Genomic DNA, 9,017 nt, shown 5'->3' with positions numbered 1-9,017 from the left:
AAATACATGTCACTTTGAGGGGGGGAATGTACAATGTGTACAATGTTGCTTGTATTTTTGAAATCATAATATAATTACATTGTTTTACTAATTTTTTTGTCCCTCCTAACCCTCCCATGTACTCTCCTGTTCTCTTTAAAATTCCTGGCCTCTTTTATTTAATTGTTGCTACATACATCTATTACCCTAAATATTAAATTCAACCCTGATGTCATTCATGTGATTCATCAGATGAACACTATATTTATACTGCATATATGTTTACCTTTTAGAGAAATTATTTTTTATTAGGCCATCTCTGTATAAAGTAGAGAATTGTTTCTGTGCCCTTATTGGCGTAGAAAGGCCTACTTTGTCAATAAAAAGATAACTTGTTTTCTATATAACTCAGAAAATTGTTAACTTCCAATTGATACAAACATCCATCACTTTGTCTTTTTTAATAGTAACTTTTTATTTTTAAGATTTTTTTTGAGACAGGGTTTCTCTGTATAGCTCTGGCTGTCCTGGAACTCACTTTGTAGACCAGGCTGGCCTCGAACTCAGAAATCCACCTGCCTCTGCCTCCCGAGTGCTGGGATTAAAACCATGCCTGGCTATTTTTAAGATTTCAATGACATCAATTTCCCCTCCCTTTCCTCCCAAACCCCTCCCATGCAGCTCCCTTTGCTCTATTTCAAATTCATGACCTTTCTTTTATTGACAATTTATATATATACATACATATATACACATATATACGTATATACACATATACCTAAATATGATTTTCCCAGTCCATATGGTACTTGTATGCATTTAAAAAAATATCATTATAAAGGGTTCTTTTGCCTTACCCAGTTCATTTACATGCACAACTGCCTTGTAAAGTGTTTGTCCTCCCGTTTGCAACTTTACTTAAACACATGAGCACTTTTATAATCACAAAACCATACCAAAAGTCAAGAAAGCCACAGGTTGGGGCTAGAAGGGAGATAAGAAAGGGTAGGACCAGAATACTGTCTAGAATGCATGATATACAGCCATAAAATTGTTAAAGAACTAACTTCATTAATAAAAAAGGAACATTGCTAGCAATGATGGGATATCGATTAATCCAAAAAAGGAAATATTAAATGCATCTGAAAATTCTGAAATTAATGTCAAATGACTAAAACATGGTTTACACTATTTGGTTTCATGTTGTAATTCAGCAGTCTCTGGCTCTGAGTAGACTCTGAAATAGGAGCTCTGCTGGAGCAGATTGTCTGCATTTCCATGCAGTGCCTAGGCTTCTTCACGTCCACACATGATCTTAAGTAATGGAGCATTAAGAAGTAGAATAATTTACTGATTAGCATGAGTCACTTCTAGCAAAAGCAGCTGCCTTCTTCGTAAGAACATGAAACCTGTATTGGATGTCTGAGGACATTTGCCTGTTTCTCATCTAGTTGGCTTGTCAGGATTCTGGTCTGGGCAATAAGTCACAAGTGCTTCTTGATTTATCTCCCAGCCATGTGTTGTCAAGATCCCTAGTGTCATCTCAGAGTTTCTGCTTTAAGATATTTTAAAATATTCATCCCTTTTTTATGGTTTTCCAATCACCTAGTTTTAAAGCAGATAAATTAACATATGACTCATTGTCCTCTTATGCAATATATGCATGAGGTTCTTGGAAGCAAGGCAGTCTCTCAGTAGAAAGACTGTGAAACTTCTGACAGGCCAGAATGTGCTGAGCCTTATTTTCCAAGAATGAGTCATGAGGTGAAAGTGATGATAGGTGTGGGTACTTAAGAAAACGTGATAAGAAAATCAACTGACATTCTTCCTTGGTACTTTGGAGAAAATAAAAATAAAATGTTATTTTCTAGGCGTTTCACAAACCATGTGCTCCTCAGTCACTACTGAACTTTACTTTGAGTAACCAAAGGCCTTTCGCAATGCTATAGTCTTTAGACATCAGTTCTTTGTTTGGAGAATCCTTCCATCCCTCTCGTCCAATGCAACAGCCACCTCTTCTTTTAGTTCTGTGCTCAGCGGCTCCTTCTCCTATGCTGTCATCTCGGAATTCTCCAAGTAGTTTGTTAAGTCGTCTTCTAAGCTTTCACAGGAGTGTGCTCATACATGTTTTAGTTTTTGTTTTTCCCAGTTGAAAAGTAATTTGGGGGCAGGAGCAAAGGCTTAGGCAGTAGAGCACTTGCCTCTCAAACATAAAAGCCTGAGTCTGGATGCCCAGACACCACAGAAAAGGCTGTGCCCAGTGGCGCCCACTTGTGATCCGAGTGTTGGTGATAAGGGCAGGTGAAGATGGACCCTTGGAAATCAATGGTAAGATAATCTAGCATATTTGGCAAAATTTCAGACCACTGAGTAACCCAGTCTCAAACTAAAGATAGAATAAAAACCAAGGTGATTGGCCTCTCACCTCTTCATGACTATGCATACATGTACACACAGGTACCCACACACGTGTGCACCCACATATATGAACATATACACATGAAACTAATTATTAATATTTACTGTTATTGATGGATATACATGGATGTTTACATCCAATCCCAAGAAAGTAAGATGCTAAGCATGTCCTTGTACTGATTACTCGTCTGTCATGACAACATCACCTCTTTCTACATAGCCACTATTGTTTCAATAGAATACTTTGTCTTGGATTCAGTCTGTCCACCAAAATGTACCATTTCATAAGCTTTTAGTAATGGCTCATGGCTAGTAAACTCTCTTAAGCCTGTGCATTTCTAGAATGTTTTTTGCCCTTCTACATGAGTTAGTTCGATTGAATGAAATGCTACAAGTTTCAGAATTTTTGTTTTTTGAACTTTGATAATTCTCTACTGCTAAATAAAATCTAGGACTACTGATTTCATTTCAGAGAAAGCTGTCATGAAAGGTCTGATCTCCTGAGAAACATTCAGTGTATTTTCCCTTAACATTCTCAAATTACGCTAGGGTGTGTATGGATGTGGGTGGCAGTTTTCTATTCAAGCTTCTAAAACACTTTGGATTTTCCCAATATTTTAGATGACTCATTTCATCCTGAACTTTTTCAGTAACCTTGTGGTTTGAGATTGCTATTTATACTTACACTGAGCATGCTCCTCACGCAATATCATTAGAATAGATCTCATCAGATAGATTCTACTCTCTTACTAAGTGAATATACATGTTTGAAAATAGAGGCTGTCCTTGGGTATTTAGGAGCAGGATCAAGTTGAGGAAACTTTTCACACAAATAACTTTATTTAGGGTCTGGATCGCAGGCCCTCCTGGTTGTATGTCAGTTGTTAAGTCAACCCCATTTCAAAGCTGTCCGATCTTGTCCTGAGAACAGGGGGAAGCAGTGCTTCCCTATTTGAGTTCCCTCTTTGCTGTTTGATGACGGCTCATGCTCCCCTTCCTGACTCTCCAGACCCTGCCCACACACGAGGGACTCTCCAAGGGAAGGAATCTCCCATGTATATTAAACAATCCTCTAGGGTTTATCCTAGGCAACCCCTGCTGCCGCCAAATGTTCCTGAACTAGGTATCAAGTGAGGTCCAGAGCGTTGCGGCGAGGGTCTTCTCCTGTCTTCATCATTATGCGCTGTTGTTCTTCACTGCTTCTTTTGAGAAAGGCAGGTTTGACAAAATAGCAACTTCTCCTACAATTCTCTTTTCTAACTCCTCCAAAAAAAGATGGTTCTATCTACAACTTAGCTTCCATTATTATACATCAAAAATTTTGTTCTGCTGAGCTCTTTCTTATTACATATAATTTATATACACATGGCATATATATTCACACACACACACACACAGCTTTTAGACAATGTATTTCTTTCCCTTGGGAAGTCCCTCGTGTGGGCAGGGTCTGGAGAAACAGGAAGTAGAGCCTAAGAGCCTGAGCTGTCTTAGAACAACAAGGAGGGAACGAAAAGGGGAACCACTGATTCCTTGTCTTCAGTACAAGCTTGGACATTGCGTGCGTGCGTGCGTGCGTGCGTGCGTGCATGCGTGCGTGCATGCATGATTGCGTGCATGTGGGTGTGGGTGGGTGGGTGTGGGTGTGTAGTACTAAAATATTTTTATCATAGTAATTCATCTCAACAGGTTTTGAAAGTCCAATAGGACAGACAGAAGGCTAGCATTATCTTGTTGTTAATTCTCACAAATTTATATCAGTGTACATGTCCTCCATAAGAACACAGTAGTTCTATAACTCCCCATTGTCTGATTCAGCAAATGGAGAGAGTGGAAATAGAAACACAAAACTAAAAAAAAAAAATCATAAAGAAGGAATCAAGGGAGAGATAGGTTTGACTTTTCTGTTAATGGAAACCATCAATGGAAACATTTTAGGAGAGGGGTGGATGCTGAGAGTTTGGAACGAATGAGGGATGCGGTAGCTGAAGATCTTTTTGGATGATGTGAAGGTTGATCCTGATGCCTTGCTGAACCTCAGCTCTCCTACTTGGAGGAAAGAATGTCTCCTGTAAAATTATCAGGACCTTTTTTTTTTCTTCTTCATCTTAATTACATGATCTGAATGAAAAATTGGAAATCAATCGAGCCACCTGGTGCCTCCAGACAGGGGCCATGCATGGTTTGTGCTTGTCCTGAAACGGGTGTGACTGGGCCTTGGTGAACTTTGAAAAGGACTGTCCTTTATATTCCTTCCCTGCAATTTATGAGTAGCTCTGTGTGTACATTTTGTCCTGTAGTCCTTAGTTCCTTCTTTATTTCAACCACAATTTCCCTGTGACTTACTTTATTGCTATGTCTATAAATCTCTGATAAGGCATTAAATGATACTAAAAGATTCGCCAGATAAAAACTCCGGTTAAATGTTTCTTGTTAGTTATATACAGATTTTTAGGGCAATATTAATCTTTTATTTTTCAAAAGTCTTTATAAGGAGAAAAGTTACCCCCCCCCCCCAAAAATCATGTAGTTGAATAAATTTGCCATTATAAAGCTAATTTTCATTTAGATTTTTGGAGCCTCAAATGATGGCTTCTAATTATGACTCCATAAATCAAAACCATAATAAACTTACTACCAAGAAACCCAAAGCCTTTAAAAGATAAAAATCAGACTAGTTAAATAATATACCGCATAATCAAATTGGTTTGGAAAGACGGGCACACTGCTCAAATCGTTCTTAAATTACAGGTCCTTGAGTAACAGTCTGTTCCATCCTGCCTGTTATTAGGTCTATAGAAAAATTATACCTATTTTTAAAATTCTATATTTAACCTAAAATGTGGTTTCTTCCCCCCCCCCCCAGTAGACACTAAAATGATCCGTTCTTATTCTTTACATTTATGTATATTAAAATATTTCCATATACTTTTGTCAGGCCACCCCAGTCTTAAATTGGAACCAGAAAGTGCTATGGCAAGACTATCATGATCCAGCTATAACATCGGCGAGGCTCCCCGCACGGCTCCCATGGCCAGAATGGATAGCTGATCTCACTTGCTAGGTGAAGGTCCCTTCTCCATTCCAGTTCTATGCATATTCCTTCCCAAACTGAGCACTCAGTAGTAGAGATTGTGTTTCCACTATAGGAGACGAGTAGTTTTCAGTTGATGGCATCTGAATAGCTATATCCAACCCCTACTCCCCATGTGCAAGCTCCAAAAGAGCTCTTGGGACTAGTTAACCTAATAAAAATCTTAATGGGCATATATAATTCCATAGTACTAAGTTGCATACTACTAAAGTTTGAGTTTTCCAGAACAATTCTTGACGAGTAAGAGTACAAAATGCAAGAGAGATTCTTTTGCTTTGGATCCAGGTGGCTTAAAAGTAAAAGTAAAATTGATCAGTAGAATAAATAAAAGTTAGTTAGATCTCCTTGTGTGTGTGTGTGTGTGTGTGTGTAGGGAAAGAGAGAGAGAGAGAGAGCAGAGAGGAGAGAGGGAGAAGAGAGAGAGGGAAAAGAGAGAGAGGGAGAAGAGAGAGAGGGAGAAGAGAGAGAGGGAGAAGAGAGAGAGGGAAGAGAGAGAGGGGGAGAAGAGAGAGAGTTCTAGATTTAAGGGAAGTTTCTAACAAAAGTTTTCTGAGTGTTGAATTCACATGTAATTTAAGAAACAAACCTAATCATTTCATTAATAATATGGAATAATAATGAAGGTTATAGAATACTGAAATTCTTTAATGCTAGTGGGAGCTAAAATGTTACTATTACTTGAGGAAGCTATAAGACAACACCTGAATAACATGTAAAATAACCAATTCTACTATCAGGTATGTTTGCCCCACCCCCACCCTCACAAGGAATTTAACATTTCTCATCACAGCACAAAACTGGAAACAGGACAAATGTTTATCAGCAATAAACTTGTGAAACAACTGTAAAGGAATATTTACGAGCGGGGAGTGGGGGGGGGGAGCATGGTTTATTACTAAATACCCAAAACAAGAAGAATATATATTGTCTTAGTTACTGTTCAGTTGATATGAGGATATTTCATGACCAAGGCAACTCTTACAAAAGAAAGCATTTAATCGAGGGTGTGTTTATAGTTTCAGAGGGTTAATCAATGAGAATTATGGCAGACAAGCATGGCACTGGAGCAGTAGCTCAGAGCTTTATATCCTGATCCACAGGCAGCAGACAGACAGAAAGAAATTGGACCTCGTGTGGACTTTTGAAAACTCAAAGTTCATTCCCAATGACACACGTTGTCCAACAAGGCTATACCCACTCCAACAAGGACACACCTCATGATCTTTCCCGAACAGTCCACTAATTGGTGACAAAATATTCAAATATGCGAGTCAATGAAGCCGGCCGTGGTGGCGCACACCATTAATCTCAGCACTCAGGAGGCAGAGGAAGGCGGATTTCTGAGTTCGAGGCCAGCCTGGTCTATACATCTCTGTATACATCTGTATACATCTCTGCATACATCTCTGTATACATCTCTGTCTCATCTGTATACATCTGTATACATCTCTGTCTCGAAAAACAAAACAAAACAAAATTAAAAAACCTAGTCAATGGAGGCCATTCTCACTCAAACCAACACATCTTGTATGATCTATTCATAAGAAACTAAAAAGCAGGCAAAGTTGATTGTAATAAGAGCACTAACTACTGTTACCTCTGGTTTTTGGGTTGGATCAAGTTACCACAAAGAGTTCTAAAGTTCTTGAACAGTCTATATCTGTGCTTGTTCTGACCTCACGGGCATCATTCACTCACTGTTCTCCCCGCCAAGTTCATACTAGGACAGTGTATACAGAGAGTGCTCCATCCCCAAGACAGAAAGAGTTTTGCTTAAAATAAAATTCAACTTGATGAACTTCATTGAGAACTAACTGTGGAACGATGAATATTCATCAATTCTCTTTATGGACAGTGAGATGAATGTATTATGATTTAATAGATCAAAGGGACTTGCAATCATCGTGAGGTGGTGGAGAACAGGAGACTTTCTCCATCTCCTTGATGAAACCCAGATGGCTCCATGCATTGAGAGCTTGCTGGATGGGAGCTCACAGTTGGAAAGCATGCTGGTGCCACAGAAGGCTTTCCTTTCTCTGCCTCTTTCCCCCTCACTATCTATTTTAACATTTAACAATATGAACAGCTGGCAGCATGGGCTTCAGAAATAATTACAGAGAATGCGAATAAACATAAAATTATGTAATATTTCACATGGAAATTTCAAAAATAATATACTTCAACTCTATAGCTCACAATTTCAGTTTACTTGTGGTGTCTAACATAGTCTTAAATTGACATTTTACATGATAAATAGTATATTCAGTGGATGGTAATCAAAATTAGCAAAAAAAAACTGTAATGCAAAGAAAATGAGGAAAACCAAAAAAATTCATAAACACAAAACATGCACAGACTAGACAAGCCAAATCCTGTACAATATATGAGGGGTGCCAAGGCGAGCATGCTAGAACTAGAGATCATTATTTTATTTTTTTGTATGTTTGTATGTGTGTGCTCACATGTGTGTATATGTGCCTGTGTGTTTGCATGTGTATGTGTCTTTGTGTGTCTCTATGTATATCTGTGTCTATTTATGTGTATATGTATGCCTGTGTTTGTGTGTATGTATATGTACAGGTTTATTTGTGCCTGTGTGTTTGTGTGCATATGTATCTCTCTGCTCATATTGTCTATGTTTATGTGTGTCTATGTGTGTTTTGTGAGTGTAGAATATGAATTCACAGTGTATGTGACTGTATGTAGTTGCATAGGTCTGTGCCTATTTGCTCACTGAGGCCAGAGGATATTAGGTTTTCTGCTCTACACCTCTCTATATTATTCCTTTGAGACAGAATCCATTACTGAACTGGAGCTGTGCTGATGGCCAGCAAGCCACAGGAATCTTCTTGTCTCTGCTTCACACAGTGCTAGGGTTACAGATACACATGGTTTCTTATGTGGGTGCTGAATCGGAACTGGGGTTCCCATGCTTCCACCTGACCAACCCAGACAAGTTTCCAAGCCCCACTGTCTTCTTAATTCTCAAAAACTTAGTTGTTTATGAACATCTCGTGTTCCCACTCAATTTTCTGTTAACTAATGACCTAGTGAGTAAATGTCCATGAACATGGACATGGTTCAGAAAGATCGCAAGAGCTTTGAGTGAATTGGCTGGAGAGATGTACTTCAGTCCTTTCAATTCATTATACATTGCTCTGAAAACACTCTAAACTGGGAAGCCTTGAAAGTAAATAGAACTGCTTTTGTTGGTAGTGGTGATATTTAACAATCACTTTTCTAACATCTTAGATTGACAACTATAAAAGGAAAGGGGTAAGGACATTTAAACATGCATGTGACATTATGTGGCAGAAGGGAAATTTTATTTGTGCAGGGCTCCTTTAAGTCACTTCTGTGGGACCTTACATGCCTGGTTGTACATGTCAACCCATGATACAGGAGAAATAATATAAAGAACATTTCAGAGAAAGGCACAGCTGATAAAAACATGGTTCTTGTCAAGGGAGTTTTTAGATATCAAGTTTCCATCACGTTGAAAGGTAACAGCTGAAACGCTGTGGGA

Source organism: Mus musculus, chromosome 2 (genome assembly GCF_000001635.26).
Source record: "Mus musculus strain C57BL/6J chromosome 2, GRCm38.p6 C57BL/6J".
In the NCBI taxonomy this organism is placed as follows: Eukaryota; Metazoa; Chordata; class Mammalia; order Rodentia; family Muridae; genus Mus; species Mus musculus.
This window is presented reverse-complemented; position numbering follows the sequence as displayed.